The sequence below is a fragment of the Nicotiana tabacum genome, chromosome 5 (genome assembly GCF_000715075.1).
Source record: "Nicotiana tabacum cultivar K326 chromosome 5, ASM71507v2, whole genome shotgun sequence".
Taxonomy (NCBI): Eukaryota; Viridiplantae; Streptophyta; class Magnoliopsida; order Solanales; family Solanaceae; genus Nicotiana; species Nicotiana tabacum.
In genome coordinates, this window is record NC_134084.1 from 7,530,645 (window position 1) to 7,546,617 (window position 15,973).

The 15,973-nt window shown below is 38.7% G+C and overlaps 1 long non-coding RNA gene across 1 annotated transcript; it reads right to left on the reverse strand.

Moving 5' to 3' along the window:
- Nucleotides 1-8,354: 8,354 nt before the first annotated feature.
- LOC142181095 (uncharacterized) lies at nucleotides 8,355-15,639 on the reverse strand. Its single transcript, XR_012709369.1, has 3 exons — nucleotides 14,728-15,639; nucleotides 12,459-12,512; nucleotides 8,355-8,779 (listed from the first exon to the last, which is right to left on the reverse strand). It is a non-coding gene; the product is annotated as an uncharacterized LOC142181095 (long non-coding RNA).
- Nucleotides 15,640-15,973: the final 334 nt, after the last annotated feature.

The window sequence follows — 15,973 nt, forward strand, 5'->3', positions numbered from 1 at the left end:
ATCATGAAGGTTATCAAAACTTATGAGCTAATTCTGGGCAAAAAGTCAATTAGGACAAAGGTTTTTCTTGATTGCTCCTAAGACCACCGCTACAAGAATCAATAGAATTAATAATTGCACCGGTGTGATGGACAAACATTTTCTTTTCACTTATCTTGGGTGCCCTCTATATGTTGGAAGGAAGAAAATCCAATACTTTGAGAATTTGGTCAATAAAGTGGTGAAAAGAAGTAAAATGCTCTCTTATAGGGGGAAATTGTTATGATCAAACATGTGTTACAATCCCTTCCTACCTACACTCTTTCTGCTATGTGCCCCCTAAGGGCACATTAAAGCATTTAGAAAAATACTTTGCCAATTTTTTATCGGGGTCTACTGGTGATCACAATAAGTACCACTTGAGTTCTTGGAAAAATTTGTGTTTTCTCAAAAAAAAAGGGAGAATTGGGACTAGAAGCCTAGAGGAAATCGGTGATGCCTTGGCTAATAAAAGATGGTGGAGATTTAGAGTTATCCCATCTCTATGGGCTAATTTTCTTAGAAACAAATATTGTATCAGGGTGCACCCTGGTACTAAAGTTTGGACTTCTAAGGACTCTCATCAGTGGAAAATATTACTCCAGTCCAGGAAACAGGCAGAAGTCAATATGGTCTAGCAGATTAACACTGGTAATAGGAGCTTCTGGTTTGACAACTGGACTGGAAAAGGCATGATTTGGCCTATTAATTCAGAAGACAGAAGAAGTCCTAAAGTTATGGTAAACCAGTTCATCACCAATGGGAAATGGAACACCTATAAACTTAGTGATATTATTTCTCCAGATATCATTCATCACATCATGAATATTACAATAGGGAATCCTAATGAGAAGGATCAAATCATTTGGAACCTAATTGAGGATGGCAGATTTTCTAATTCTTCAGCTTGGCAAATGAATAGAATTAGCAGAACAAAGGATCATCTGCTCAACAATGTGTAGCATGCTAGCATTCCTTTTAAAATCTCTTTTTTGTCGTGGAGACCGTGGTATAAGAAACTTCCTTTTGATGATACAATGAGTAGATTTTGAAGGAACATAGTATCCAGATGTAATTGTTGCACTAGTCCAAATAATGAAACTACTCAACATGTATTTATAGAAGGGGATGCTACTAGTCACATACAGAGATTCTTTGGAGCACCAATGGGCATTAGGCATTGCAACTAGCCTATCAGATATCTATTAAACTCTTGGTGGCAGATGAAACATACCAACATAATTCATAAAATAGTTTTGTAGGTACTTCCAGTCATAATCTGTCTGGAGTTTGGAAAGAAAGTTGTGCTTGTAAGTATGGGAATCAAAAGAGATTTAAGCTTTTCAAAATGGAGCAGCTAATCAGTTGGACTCTATAGATAGCCATCAACAATTCTTTCCCTAATTGCCACGTGACATTACCTTGGATCAATCTTTGTGACAAAATGCTGAGAGTGCAGCCTATCTTAAAATGTATATCTGTATGCTGGCAAAAACCCGAACCTAGTATGGTCAAAGTGAACACAAATGACATCTATATCATACAAAGTGCCAAGGCTGGAATAGGTGGCATGTTGAGAAATGATACAGGAGAGTGCAACATGGCATTCTCCCGCCCAATAAATAGTAATAGTAACAACGCCTCTGAAGACTTAGCTTCTGGGTTTGGTGTCAACTGGTGCATTCAACATGGATACACTTGTCACACCTCCTATTTCTTACACCCCCGAGAAGGGAGTATATAAGGGAGTTTTTTCCAACTTAAAGTGACAATCGAAACAAGATTATTTTATTAAAAATTCAGAGTCGTCACTTGGGATAATTTATGGTGTCCCAAGTCATCGGTTTAAATCCCGAATCGAGGAAAAGATTGACTCTGTATTATAGTCCGCGAACACAGAAATTCGGGTAAGGAATTTTGTTAACCCGGGAGAAGGTGTTAGGCATTCTCGAATTCCGTGGTTCTAGCACGGTCGCTCAACTATTATAATTAGCCTATTATCTGATTTTTAGTACATGTTTTAACCTATGGTTCAATTTTAACTTTATAACCACTTTTATTTAAATATTCTTTAGAAAGATTCAACGTCATCTAAAACACATCTTGAACCACGTCACATAAATGCACCCGCAGTCCATGACACATTTTATCTAACGTTGTTGAGACTTGGATTTGGTCACATAAATGCACACCCGAGTTTAGGAAGGTAATTTTAAAATAGCACGCCTAAAGCAACTACGCACCTTCAAGTTTGCGAGGGCCATGGAAATTCAATTAAATGGCACGCCTCGATTTCTAAGGATTAAAAAAAATAAGTGAGGGCCATGCATTTTGAGATTTTATTCACATAGGATAGAACATACTATCTACTCAGCTACTTTGACCAACAGTGAATAATTTTTAAATCGAACAGTACTATCCTCGCTCTATTTTTCCTTCAAATATTTCCAATTATACAAACTTCAAAACATACCATGGTCTGAATTGAATCTAAAAAAGATTAAATGAGGGAAAGAATTAAATTAGGTAAAAACCAAAACAAAAGTGACAAAAAAAAAACGCCAAAACCGTGCCAGATCCATGTTGATGTTAAACGGCACCACAATAGCAACAAACAATGGCCTTTGATCCTCTTGTCCCTTTTTAAATTATTAGTTTATATCTATATTTATCTATTAGTTCATCATCAATAATTAAACAACTATATTGGACGGAAATGATCGCAAATTCAGAAAATATTCATACAAATTTAAACCATGCCCCTCAATCTTGAAATAAAACCAAAATATCGAGATAAGATAGGAATGAACCTTTGCATTAATGAATCAAGCACAGAATCGAGATGACGGCCAAAACAATTGAACAACGACCGGAAAACTACTAAAGGCAACCTCTCCGGAACCTCGAATCGGCAATGGACAACTTGAAATGCAAACGTGACCTCAACCAAACTCCATGTTTCAGATCAAAATCGAAACTCAGAGAAAGAAAAATGAACTAAATCTTTGCGTGCTTTTTTTTTAGTCTTTTCTCTCCAAAATTTATGTACGAAGCTTCTATTTTTTGGTTTTGGTTCGTGTGTATGTCGTGGTTGTTGTTGGTTGCCGGATTTTGATCGGAGAAGGAGAAGCAGTGGCGGAGAAGGTGTAGAGAAGGAGCAGCAATGGGGAATTCTCTCATTTTGGTATAGCGGCTTCTCTAATCTCTTCGTTCTTTAGCATTATCAAAGAAGAAGCAAACGGATGGGGTCTGTGCGATAGCGGGTTTGAGAGGGAGTTGGGGTGGTGCGGTCGTTGTAGGGCTGATTGACGTTGTTGCTGGTGGGTGGCAGGTCTGGTGAGGTCGGTGGCGGGCAAGGGTTCTATGGATGTGGAGATTAGGTTGCTGAAGATGGAGGTCCAGTAGCTAGGGTGGTCTGGCGGCGGAGATGTTGGTGGTGTTGGAGAGGTCAGGGGTCGTTTGGTCGTTCAGCTGAGGAAGAAGATGGGTTGCTCGATGGATGGGAACTGTGTTTTCTGGTGGACTGGCGGCGTGGCTAGCGGGGCTGGTTCATCGGTTTGGGGTGGTTATGGCAGGCTGAGGGCGACTGGGGTCTCTAAGGGTGCTAGGGTTCAGCTAGGTTTTTGGGTGTTGTCTTCTTGAAGAAGAAAGCTGCCATGGATCTCCTCCTCTCTTATATCTAGGGTTTATGTTGTAGTAGATGAAGAAGAAGATTAGGATATTGATGGGGTATTGGGTTAAGTCTTGTTGGGCTTGAAATTGGACCAAAAGATCAAGAATGGACCTCTCTTACTAAAAATGTGATAAACTAAGCCAAAAACTCACTCTTCCTTCTGAAAATGATATAAAATTTACAAAATAAAAATATAAAACTAATCTTAATCAATAAAAACAAATAATATTATACTATGAAACTATTTTGGTATTTTTCAAGATTATGTAAAAATAAAATAGGTTCAAAGTAACATATCTTCCTAATAATATCTAATGCGTGAATTAAATAGAGAAATATGGAACTATTTTTGTATTTTTCAATTTTGTGATAAAAATAGCGTAAAAGAGTCAAACATAGTTGAAATAACTATATTAAGCCTAAATTAAATATTTTACGCTAAAATGGGTGAAATTTTGGGGAGGGTCAAAAATTACATGTCTACAGCTGCCCCTCTTTGACTGGAAATACGAAGTATTTTCTGACAAAGAATGACTAGACAAGTTTTTGACCCGACCCTTATTTGGAGAGACCAAAAGCTAAGAGAAAGGAAGAGAGTGTGACCGAGCCCTGGTACCTGAGTTGCCTACATATCCTTGGTTATAAAGGAATCAGGCCACGTGTAGTTCAGAAGTGCGTGAGATGATGGAGTATATTGAGGTGGAGAGCCGGTCGAGGTGCCGTCGAGGTTCCGGTCCGCGATTCCTGCCGTCACATCAAAAATAAAAGGAAAATTACAACAAAGTAAAAGAAAAATATAAGATCCTATCTACTTCTTGTCTTGAATCTTCCTGGAATCTCTACTTGATCTTCAACATGAGATTGAAAAATGGACCCTGTTCTTCAGGCGAGCTCCTGATACTTCTTGAATTTGCGAATTAAAAGTAACTCTGAAATGAATTCCCTTGTTCGCCACTTGGAATCCCCTTGTTGCCGCCTTGAATTGTAATCTGAGATGTTTCCCTTTCTCCAGGTGGACACCCACTTACTGAAACTTGAATGTATTCCCTTGTTCTCCAGGTGGAATCCCCTTGTTGCCGCCTTGAATTGTAATATGAGATGTTTCCCTTTCTCCAAGTGGACACCCGCTTACTGAAACTTGAATGTATTCCCTTGTTCTCCAGGTGGGCTCCTGATTGCTGAACTTGAAATGTATTCCCTTGTTTTCCAGGTGGGCGCCTGATTGCTGAACTTGAAATGTATTCCCTTGTTCTTCAGGTGGGCACCTAATTGCTGAACTTGAAATGTATTCCCTTGTTCTCCAGGTGGGCGCCTGATTTCAACAAAAATAGACAAAAACAAAGAAAATTCTCTGGCCCAGTTTGGTGGTTGGGCACATATGTGATTGCAAACTAAATCATGTTACCAAATATCAGTAAGAACTTGAAAGCTAAAACTTGAATTGTACTCCCTTGTTCTCCAGGTGGGCGCCTGATTGCTGAACTTGAAATGTATTCCCTCGTTCTCCAGGTGGGCGCCTGATTGCTGAAACTTGAATGTATTCCCTCGTTCTCCAGGTGGGCGCCTAATTGCTGAAACTTAAATGTATTCCCTTGTTCTTCAGGTGGGCGCCTGATTACCAAAACTTGAAATGTATTCCCTTGTTCTCCAAGTGGGCGCCTGATTACCAAAACTTGAAATGTATTCCCTTGTTCTCAAATGTATTCTCTTGTTCTTCAGGTGGGCGCCTGATTGCTGAACTTGAAAATGTATTCCCTTGTTCTCCAGGTGGGTGCCTGATTTCCACAAAATAGACAAAAACAAAGAAAACTCCTGCCCCGATTTGGCATGCTACCAAATATCAGTAAGAACTTGAAAACTGAAACTTGAAATATACTCTCTTGTTCTCTAGGTGGGCGCCTGATTGCTGAACTTGAAATGTATTCCCTTGTTCTCCAGGTGGGCGCCTAATTGATGAACTTTGAAAATGTAGTCCCTTGTTCTCTAGGTGGGTGCTTGATTTCCACAAAATAGACAAAAACAAAGAAAACTTCTGCCCCAGTTTGGTGCTGGGCATATCTGTGAGTGTTAATTGAATCATGTTACCAGAAAATCTCAAAGAATTTTAAAAGCTAGATCCCATTATCCAGGAGGGTCCTGAAAACTCCTAGTTATATGACAGTTTTAAATCTAAGTTATATTTCCTAAAGGTATGACTTCCGCTAAATCTTGTTATCTATAAAGACCTTAAAACTAAATCCCATTATCCAGGAGGGTCCTAAAATTTAAAATCAAATCTCATCTTAAGGGTGAAAATTTCAGAGCTAAATTCAACTTCCTAACGGTGAAACTTATGCTAAATCTTAGCATCTAAGGGAGGTATTAAACTAAGTCCCATTATTCAGGAGGGTCCTGAAAATTTCAAATTGAATCTTATCCTAAGCATGAAAACTCCAAAGTCAAACTTATATTTCCTCAAGGTAGAGCCTATGCTGGATCTTGTTACTCATGAACGTTTTGAATTTTAACTAAGTCTCATTGTCCAGGAGGGTCTTGAGAATTTTTAAGATTAAATCCCATTATCCAGGAGTTTCTATGAAGGCCTTCGAACTAAATCCCATTGTCCAAGAGGGTCCTGAACACTTAAAACTAAATCCCATTATCCAGGAGGGTCCTGAAAAGCCGAGAATGAACTTACTTGAGCCATGCTTTCTTTCCGGAGGATCTCTGCAGAACGAACAAAATTCCTTGCCTCTGAACCATGATTTTCCTCATGGAGGGTTCCTATAGATCGAACAAATTTTCTTTTCCCCTTCTCAAACCGCCTTTGTGCTGATAAAATTTGGGCATGACATTTGCAAAAAAAAACTCAAACTTTCAAGCTTTGATTTGGACACAATTTTCGTCCCTGTTTCAAAAAAAGAAAACTTGTGAGTTTATAAATATGGTGGTTGGTTTGTGGCATTGACTTTCAGGGTAATTGCTCCTTCACTTCCCATGATAACTTTGGTTTCAACTTGAAAGACCTTGCATATTTATTGACTGACCACTTTCTCTGTCACCCTTATCACAGAAAATACCTCTTCTCCATTCAGACCCAATACCCTCTATCTATTGCATTGCTCACGAACTGGCATTCACCAAACCTTTGTGTCTCATATGAATCCCAAAGCACGTCAATGGACACCTACTCAGTGCATATGTTGTTCTTCCTTGACTTAAACTACTGGCCTTGGCCTTGAGGTCTATTGCTCCTTCACTTGCCATGATAACTTTGATTTATGCTTGGAAGACCTTGCTTGTCACTGGTTAACCACTTTCTTTGTTAATCTTATCACATAAAATACCTTTGATTCATTCACCCTACACCCTCTATCTATTGCATTGTTCATGAATTGATATATACCAAACCTTTGTGTTTCACCGAAAATACCTTTGATTCGTTCACCTAACACCCTCCATCTTGTTGCATTGTTCATGAATGGATATGTACCAAATCTTTGTATTTCATAAGGATCCCAAAGCATGTTGATTATTACCAGCTCAATGCGCTTGTTGTTCTTTTCTGACTTATGATATTTTGATGTGTTAGCCAGAACCCGTTTTGTTCAATTGGACAGCTGGTGGCAAATTTTGAAGTCATTTCTCACTTGTTCTAACCGCACAGACTCAGGAAGAGGAAGTGAATAAGACCAAAAGAACAGAGTAAAGGACAATGGAAAAAAATGATTCCTAACGAAAAAACTACAAAGTAGAAACCTATCAGTTGTGGATATCAACTCTAATAACCATGACATGCACTTGTGGCCTATTCTGTCAAGTAAGCCTGATGTTCAACTTTTGTTGTACCTTTAAACCGTGAAACTAAGCTTCAATGGTCCGATTATCCAATCTGATTCACAATCCTTATTCGACGTGTAGTGCTCGGAGAGTTTTCACCATCAAGCCTCTCTCATTTGATCTTTCTCTCAACTTACCATCGCCTCAAGGTGCCCGTGAAGGTTTTCACCAATAAGACTATCTCATTTTTTATTTCTCTCAGCTTTCATCGCTTTATGATGCCCGTGAGGGTTTTCACCAATAAGACTCTCTCATTTTTCATTTTTTTCTTGCTTGGACCGGAGTGCTGCCCCTGATATGATTCACCTCTACTCGCTTGACTTGGCATCTCTCGAAAACTGATCAGAAGGTCTTTCTTTGGACCGTAATGTGGTCTTTTGGATAGGGTTAGAAAGAAAGGGTATCAAAGGCTCGAAACAATTCAAATGGGTTCAAAATTACAACTTTCAGAATCAGATTTCCTACAACAACCACAACTTCTGCCCTGGTTTCTTTGCTTGAGGACTTTTGGATTTTTATTTTGATAGGACCGAACCGTGAGGCTGCCTACGTATCCTTAAAAGGAATCAGGTCGAACGTAGTTTATGTCATAGAAATTACTTTGTTTGTTGTGATTTTTCTTTTCTTTTTCTTTCTCTTCTTTTCTTCTTTTTGTTTTCTTTTTGTTGTTATTCCTCTCTTTTTCTTTTTTTTTCTTTTTCTTTTCATTCTTTTCTTTCTCTCTTCATTCTTTTCTTTCTCTTTTTCTCTTTGTCCTTTACTTACATTTTGCACTTGCGTTTCTGAACTTTACTACTAATTCCAAAAGAGGGGTATGAAAAAGAAATAAATAAGGCTCAAAAAAGGCAACAAAGGATAAAATGTTTAGATAGCAGAACAAAATGTCAACGTCATTCCAATCTTCAAAACATGCCAAGTACAAACAAACACAACTTAACCAAAGAAATCATACATAATATCTTTTGACCACATCAGAATTGATAGTCATTTCTACACATTTGCCTTCTAATACAAAGCACCATTGGACAACACTCTCACTCTCATTACCACAAATGGCCCCCTGCAAATTTAGGGTGAACTTGCCTTTAGCTTCGATCCGATGTGGAAGGATGCATTTCAATAGGGTTTCTTTATGTTCTATCTGCCCCAGTTTCACACAATTCGGGCTTGAAGTGATCTCAAAATGCCTTTGCTTATTTCCCCTCGCATGTCCCTACATCTTCAAAATTGCTTCATTGCTTCATGACTAAATTGACTTTTAAAACCAGGCTGAGAATTACGCGTGCATGCCATGTTACTAGAGTCAACAGGAAAAGAACTATAAAAAGAAAAGAGAACTAAACAAAAATGACTAGAAATCACAGAAAACAGAAAATTGCATTAGACAGATGGTGAAAGGATTTGGACAACAAAACAAACAAACTAAATTGGGGTTACAAACCTAGACAACACTAAACGGGCTATTATGACTAAACAAACTAAGCAAAATAAAATGATAGAAGGGTTTGAGTCACAAGACAATATCCGGATTACAACCCTGAAATAACCCGGACAGAAGAAATGACAACGAAATAAACCACCAAAACTCCTCCCTAGCTAACCAAGAAAAGAGCGTCTTTCCAATCATCAAACTCAACATCTTACCATTGACTTCAGCATCAACAATACTAGGAACTTCACAAGTCTCCATCACATTGTTCTTAACAGATTGCCTTTGGGTTCCTTTTTCCTGCTCGTTCTTAGGATCAACTTCTGATAGCACTGAAAGCTTCGTAGCACGTGGACTTCCTAGGATCCTAGAAAAATTCTCACATCCCTTTTCAAAATAAATCATACCCACCATATGCGTCTCATTATGCACAGGTGACGGACTTTGGCTAGTGTCTGCCGCGTCTGGATTTTGCACTACAATGTCGCCTGCATCAATAAGCTTCTGAACCGCATTCTTCATATTCCAACACTTCTCTATGTCATGCCCTGGGGCATCTGAGCAATATGTGCACCTTTGAGAAAAACCAAACTTCTTTGGAAGAGGGTTTGACATTTTTATCTGGATCGGCTTCAACATGTCCAATTTTCGTAGCCTCTGGAACAGACGAGCATATGACTCTCCCAATCTAGTGAAGGTTTTATTCTTCCGCAACCTCTCATTCTTAAATGCTTGATTGGGCCGGAAAACTGATCTAGGGGGGTTTCGGTAGACTCGTGGGGGTAGATAGGCATTTTGTGGAGCTGGGTACTGGGAGAGTGATGTACGACTTTGGGAGTTCTGTGGAGAGAAGTGGCATTGGGGGGGCTCATCTGGTGCATAAGGATATCTACGGGGATGATGTCGAGGCTGGAAGTGTTGATCGGGAAAGCCCATTGGATCATCTTTTCTGTTTCTCTTTCTTCCACCCAAGCTTACTGGGATGTTCTGAATGTTTTTCGAACAACTCATGATTTTGCCTGACTTGATTCCCTCTTTTACTAGCTCCCCCATTTTTAACACATCATTGAAAGGCCTCCCCAGGGCCGGGATCAAATGACTGAAGTAGGTGGGGCCCTAGGCTTGTAGGAAAAGCTCAACCATTTCTTCTTCACCAATCGGGGGACTGACTCGAGTAGCTTTCTCCCTCCATCTGAGCCCAAACTCCCTAAAGCTTTCCTCTGGCTTACTTTCCATTTTAGATAGGGAGGAGAGATCTGGGCTAACGCCTAATTTGTATTGAAAATATCGAACGAAATCTTGAGCCATGTCACCCAATGTAGGCCACCTACCGACATCTTGGCGATTATGCTATTCCAAAGTTGCCCCAGTCAAGCTCTTACTGAAATGTGCCATCAACAAGTCATCTTTCTCTCCAAAACTTCTCATTTTACTGCAATAAACTCTCAGGTGTGCTATCGGATCTCCACACCCATCATACAAGTTAAATTTTGGCACTTTAAACCCCGCGAGCAGGCGAACGTCAGGGAACACAGACAATTCTTTGTAAGCCATGTTACCCTGGTCTCCCGTTCCTTGCTTGTTCTTTAAAGACTGTCCTATGCCTTTCAGCTTCCTGGATATCTCACCTCGCCCTTCTAATCCTGTAACCTTTTCGTTTTCAGCATGAAGCTTTTCCCGAGGGCTCTTCTATATGAATCAAGAACCTTGTGGGCAACCTTTGAGGGGTAATATTGGGCATCATGAGCTTTGAGTGGGTATTCATTGTTGGGAATAGTGGATATTATAGGAGGGCAATTTTGGGGAGAGGTAATTGAAGGAAGAGTGATGGAGATACTAGGACGGTTGGGAAAGCTGTGATAAACGGGTGGATCTGGAGAGTATGGGGAATCATCTGGCACTATGACCGGCGTTTGGGTAAAGGTAGCATCTAGGAAGCTAGGTGGTGGCGGGGGTGGTGCCTTCCCAGTCATCCAGGCCTGATACCTGTCCGTCATGTGTTATTTTAACATCCTTACCTCATCAGCCAAACCAGTGTCCTGTTCAACCAACTGCTTTCGGGCACCGGTATCAACCAACCCAATTTTGTTGTTGTCCGCCATTGCCTTTTGACTTTATGTTGTGGAGAGGAGTTACTACTTTGAGAACCACAAACCAACCACCTTTCTACTATGAAGATATCAAAAGGAACAAAATGGAGTCATCCCGTTAGCGTTAGGGCATTTAACAGCAAAAATATCACATTGCATGTCATGCACCTAGCAACAATTAATGGTTCTAGAATGACTTCGAGGGCACAAAGGTCAGTTTACATCATCCCAATTTGTTCATTTCAACCTCTCTTTTCTTTGTTTTTCTAGCACTTCTTAGCTCACTCATTTTCTTTTCCATTTCTTTCGGATTATCGCTCTTTTCCTTCCATCTCATTTCTCACATCCCATGATTTCATCTCTCTTTTTTTCTTTTTTTTCTTTTTTTTTTCTTTTAGTGATAAAAAAATGATTCGATCGAACCCTATGTAGGTTGCCTACGTATCATGACCTCGCATGAATCAGATCTTTGCGTAGTTCTAGAAGATCGGGAATAAAGTACACAAACTAACATTCTCTTTTTTTTCTTTTGTTTACCTTAATGACTACTCTGATGAGAAAAGAGAAATAAAAGATGCAATTTCTTTTTGAATTTTCTAGACTCAATGTTCTATAATCTATCCTAACCTCAAGTTTAACGATCATATACTTTTTTCAAGACAAATACTCTATGGAAAATTATTAAAAAAAACCTAGAAGAGAAAAAATATTTTTGATTCTTTTTTTTTAAGAAGGAAATCTAAAGAATAAACCACAGAAACATATTTTGAATTTTCATTTGATATCCTGACGCAATATTTCAAAACAAGCAATGAAAAAGATAAAAAAATTATTTTTGGATTTCAAATTTTTAATTACCTAATGGAGAAACTCTGAAAATAAACCAAAGAAAAAGTATGTTTTTTTTCTATGTACAATGCCCTAAAGTTCTAATAAAAATAAAAAGAATTTTTTTTTAATTTTTCCATTAATTTTCCAAAGAGGAACCTCAAACCAAAATCTTTTTGGCTTTTGGAATTAATAGATTAAAGAAAATTTGTAAAGAGATACCAAAAGAGAAAAATCATATTTTTTTTTTGAATTTTTAGTCCTAATATCCTAAAGGAAATATAAAAGTAATTTTTTTTTGGTTTTTGAGTTCTAGATATTAATTTCCTAAGAAAAACCACCTCAAAGGAATTTTTTTTTTCATTTCTAAAGAAAAATTCTAACGGAAATATAAAACGCAAAATCTCTTCTTTTTTTTTGGATTTTTGATTTATTACACACCTTTTCAAATGCAAAATAGAAAGTAAAATAATAATAAAAAACTCGACATTACTATACAAAACTTAGAGGTAAAAGGCGACATAAGAAGAAAACAAATTCAAAACATAAAAATAAAAAAATGACAAATCTTCCTAAACAACTCCTGAGTGAGTGATCCTACCTGGATGGTCCCGAGGTGTCTGTCATGCTCAAACTGCGGTAAGTAAATCCACGCCTGTATGAGAAAACTTAAACCAACACTATGTGAGACAATAACACTCCCTATTGGGCACATGCAAGACATAATTGAGGCTATATTTGCAGAATGGCTTATTTAGCCAAAAGGTGGCTAGAAGTGCAAAATTTGGCTAAGACCCCGCGAAGCCAAGAACATAAGATTTACTAGGAAGACCGGACCCTATGTGGGTTGCTTACGTATCACGCTCCGAAAGACGAGAAAGGTATGCGTAGTTCGGGCAGATTGGATACGAGCGAGAATTAAAAAAAACAACTAATTTAGAGAAAATATATTTTTGTCTTTTTTTAAAAAAAAAAAGTGATGAGACATGTAACTTCTTTTGGATTTTTTTTTCTTTTTCTTTTTTTTTTGATTTTTTGATTTACGGAAAATGATGAAAAAATGCAAAAGATCTTTTTTTTTTTGAATTTTCGAGCTCTCTTTTATTTTAACAAGAATGTGACAGAAAATATAATCGGGCTCCACTCGCTTTATCTTCACACTTCAACCTTTTTTTTTCTTTTTTTTTTCTTTTTCATTTGCCCTCAACTGTCATTGGTCCGCCAAATGACCCTTTTACCCTTGAAGAAATGCAACATGTAGCACATAGGATGCATCAAGATGGTCTGTTATTTTGGGTCCACCTGTCCTAGACGGACCCAACCCCTGTGCTGAGTCTCCAAAGTCAAATGCACATGATGCAAACAAATATTCCTACTAGGGATCCGGCATGAGGCTGAGTTATTCTAGGTTCAAAACCTGGGTATGTGTTCTAGACTGTGTACCCGAGCGGACAACTCGAGCCAAGGAGGGGGCTACGTACCGGGAACCAAAAGGCCATCCGGCTTAGTAACTTGTCCGAGCCTCTTTCTTATTTCAAGGTATGACACTAACAGAATAGGGAGTCACGGCCAGCGTGCACATCCCCGAAGATGAGAAGAGAACGATTTCGTAGTAGTTTATATACAGTTCAGATAATATCAAAGTGGTAAAAACATCATTTAACATATTAGGCCCAAGCATGTAATCAGATAACAGATAAAGCTAAATACAACAATTCATCTAAGCTCGAATTCTGAACCCTGAACCAGAGATTCTGTGTTCGATTCCCCAGCAGAGTCGCCAGAGCTGTCACACCTCCTATTTCCTACACCCCCGAGAAGAGAGTACATAAGGGAGTTTTTTCCAACTTAAAGTGACAATCGAAACGGGATTATTTTATTCAAAATTCAGAGTCGCCACTTGGGATAATTTATGGTGTCCCAAGTCACCGGTTTAAATCCCGAATCGAGGAAAAGATTGACTCTGTATTACAGTCCGAGAACATAGAAATCCGGGTAAGGAATTCTGTTAACCCGGGAGAAGGTGTTAGGCATTCCCGAATTCTGTGGTTCTACCACGGTCGCTCAACTGTTATAATTGGCCTATTATCTGATTTTTAGTACATGTTTTAACCTATGGTTCAATTTTAACTTTATAACCGCTTTTATTTAAATATTCTTTTGAAAGATTCAACGTCATCTAAAACACATCTTGAACCACGACACATTTTATCTAACGTTGTTGAGACTTGGATTTGGTCACATAAATGCACACCCGAGTTTAGGAAGGTAATTTTAAAATAGCACGCCTAAAGCAACTACGCACCTTCAAGTTTGCGAGGGCCATGGAAATTCAACTAAATAGCATGCCAAGGATTAAAAAAAATTAATTAAGCGAGGGCCATGCATTTTGAGATTTTATTCACATAGGATAGAACATACTAATCTACTCAGCTACTTTGACCAACAGTGAATAATTTTTAAATCGAATCGAACAGTATTATCCTCGCTCTATTTTTCCTTCAAATATTTCCAATTATACAAACTTCAAGACATACCATAGTCTGAATTGAATCTAAAGAAGATTAAATGAGGGAAAGAATTAAATTAGTTAAAAAACCAAAACCAAAGTGACAAAAAAAACACCAAAACCGTGCCAGATCCATGTAGATGTTAAATGGCACCACAATAGCAACAAACAATGGCCTTTGATCCTCTTGTCCCTTTTTAAATTATTAGTTTATATCTATGTTTATCTATCAGTTCATCAACAATTAAACAACTATATTGGACGGAAATGATCGCAAATTCAGAAAATATTCATACAAATTCAAACCATGCCCCTCAATCTTGAAATAAAACCAAAATATCGAGATAAGATAGGAATGAACCTTTGCATTAATGAATCAAGCACAGAATCGAGATGACTGCCAAAACAATTGAACAACGACCGGAAAACTACTAAAGGCGACCTCGCCGGAACCTCGAATCGGCAGCGGACAACTTGAAATCCAAACGTGACCTCAACCAAACTCCATGTTTCAGATCCAAATCGGAACTCAGAGAAAGAAAAAATGAACTAAATCTTTGCGTGCTTTTTTTTAGTTTTTTCTCTCCAAAATTTCTGTCCGAAGCTTCTATTTTTTGGTTTTGGTTCGTGTGTGTGTCGTGGTTGTTGTTGGTTGTTGGATTTTGATCGGAGAAGGAGAAGCAGTGGCGGAGAAGGTGTGAAGAAGGAGCAACGATGGGGAATTCTCTCGTTTTGGTGTAGCGGATGCTCTAATCTCTTCGTTCTTTAGCGTTATCAAAGTGAAGAAGAAGCAAACGGATTGGGTCTGTGTGACAGCTGGTTTGAGAGGGAGTTGGGGTGGTGAGGTCGTTGGTCGTTGTAGGGCTGGTTGACGTCGTTGCTGGTGGGTGGTGGGTCTGGTGAAGTCGGTGGCGGGCGAGGGTTCTGTGGCTATTGAGATTAGGTTGCTGAAGATGGAGGTCCAGTAGCTAGGGTGGTCTGGCGGCGGAGATGTTGGTGGTGTTGGAGAGGTCAGGGGTCGTTTGGTCGTTCAGCTGAAGAAGAAGATGGGCTGCTCGATGGATGGGAACTGTGTTTTCCGGCAGATTGGCGGCGTGGCTGGCGGGGCTGGTTCGTCGGTTTGGGGTGGTTATGGCAGGCTGAGGGCGGCTGGGGTCTCTAAGGGTGCTAGGGTTCAGCTAGGTTTTTGGGTGGTGTCTTCTTGAAGAAGAAAGCTGCCATGGATCTCCTCCCCTCTTATATCTAGGGTTTATGTTGTAGTAGATGAAGAAGAAGATTAGGGTGTTGATGGGTTATAGGGTTAAGTCTTGTTGGGCTTGAAATTGGGCCAAAAGATCAAGAATGGACGTCTCTTACTAAAAATGTGATAAACTAAGCCAAAAACTCACTCTTCCTTCTGAAAATGATATAAAATTTACAAAATAAAAATATAAAACTAATCCTAATCAATTAAAACAAATAATATTATACTATAAAACTATTTTGGTATTTTCAAGATTATGTAAAAATAAAATAGGTTCAAAGTAACATATCTTCCTAATAATATCTAATGCGTGAATTAAATAGAGAAATATGGAACTATTTTTGTATTTTTCAATTTTGTGATA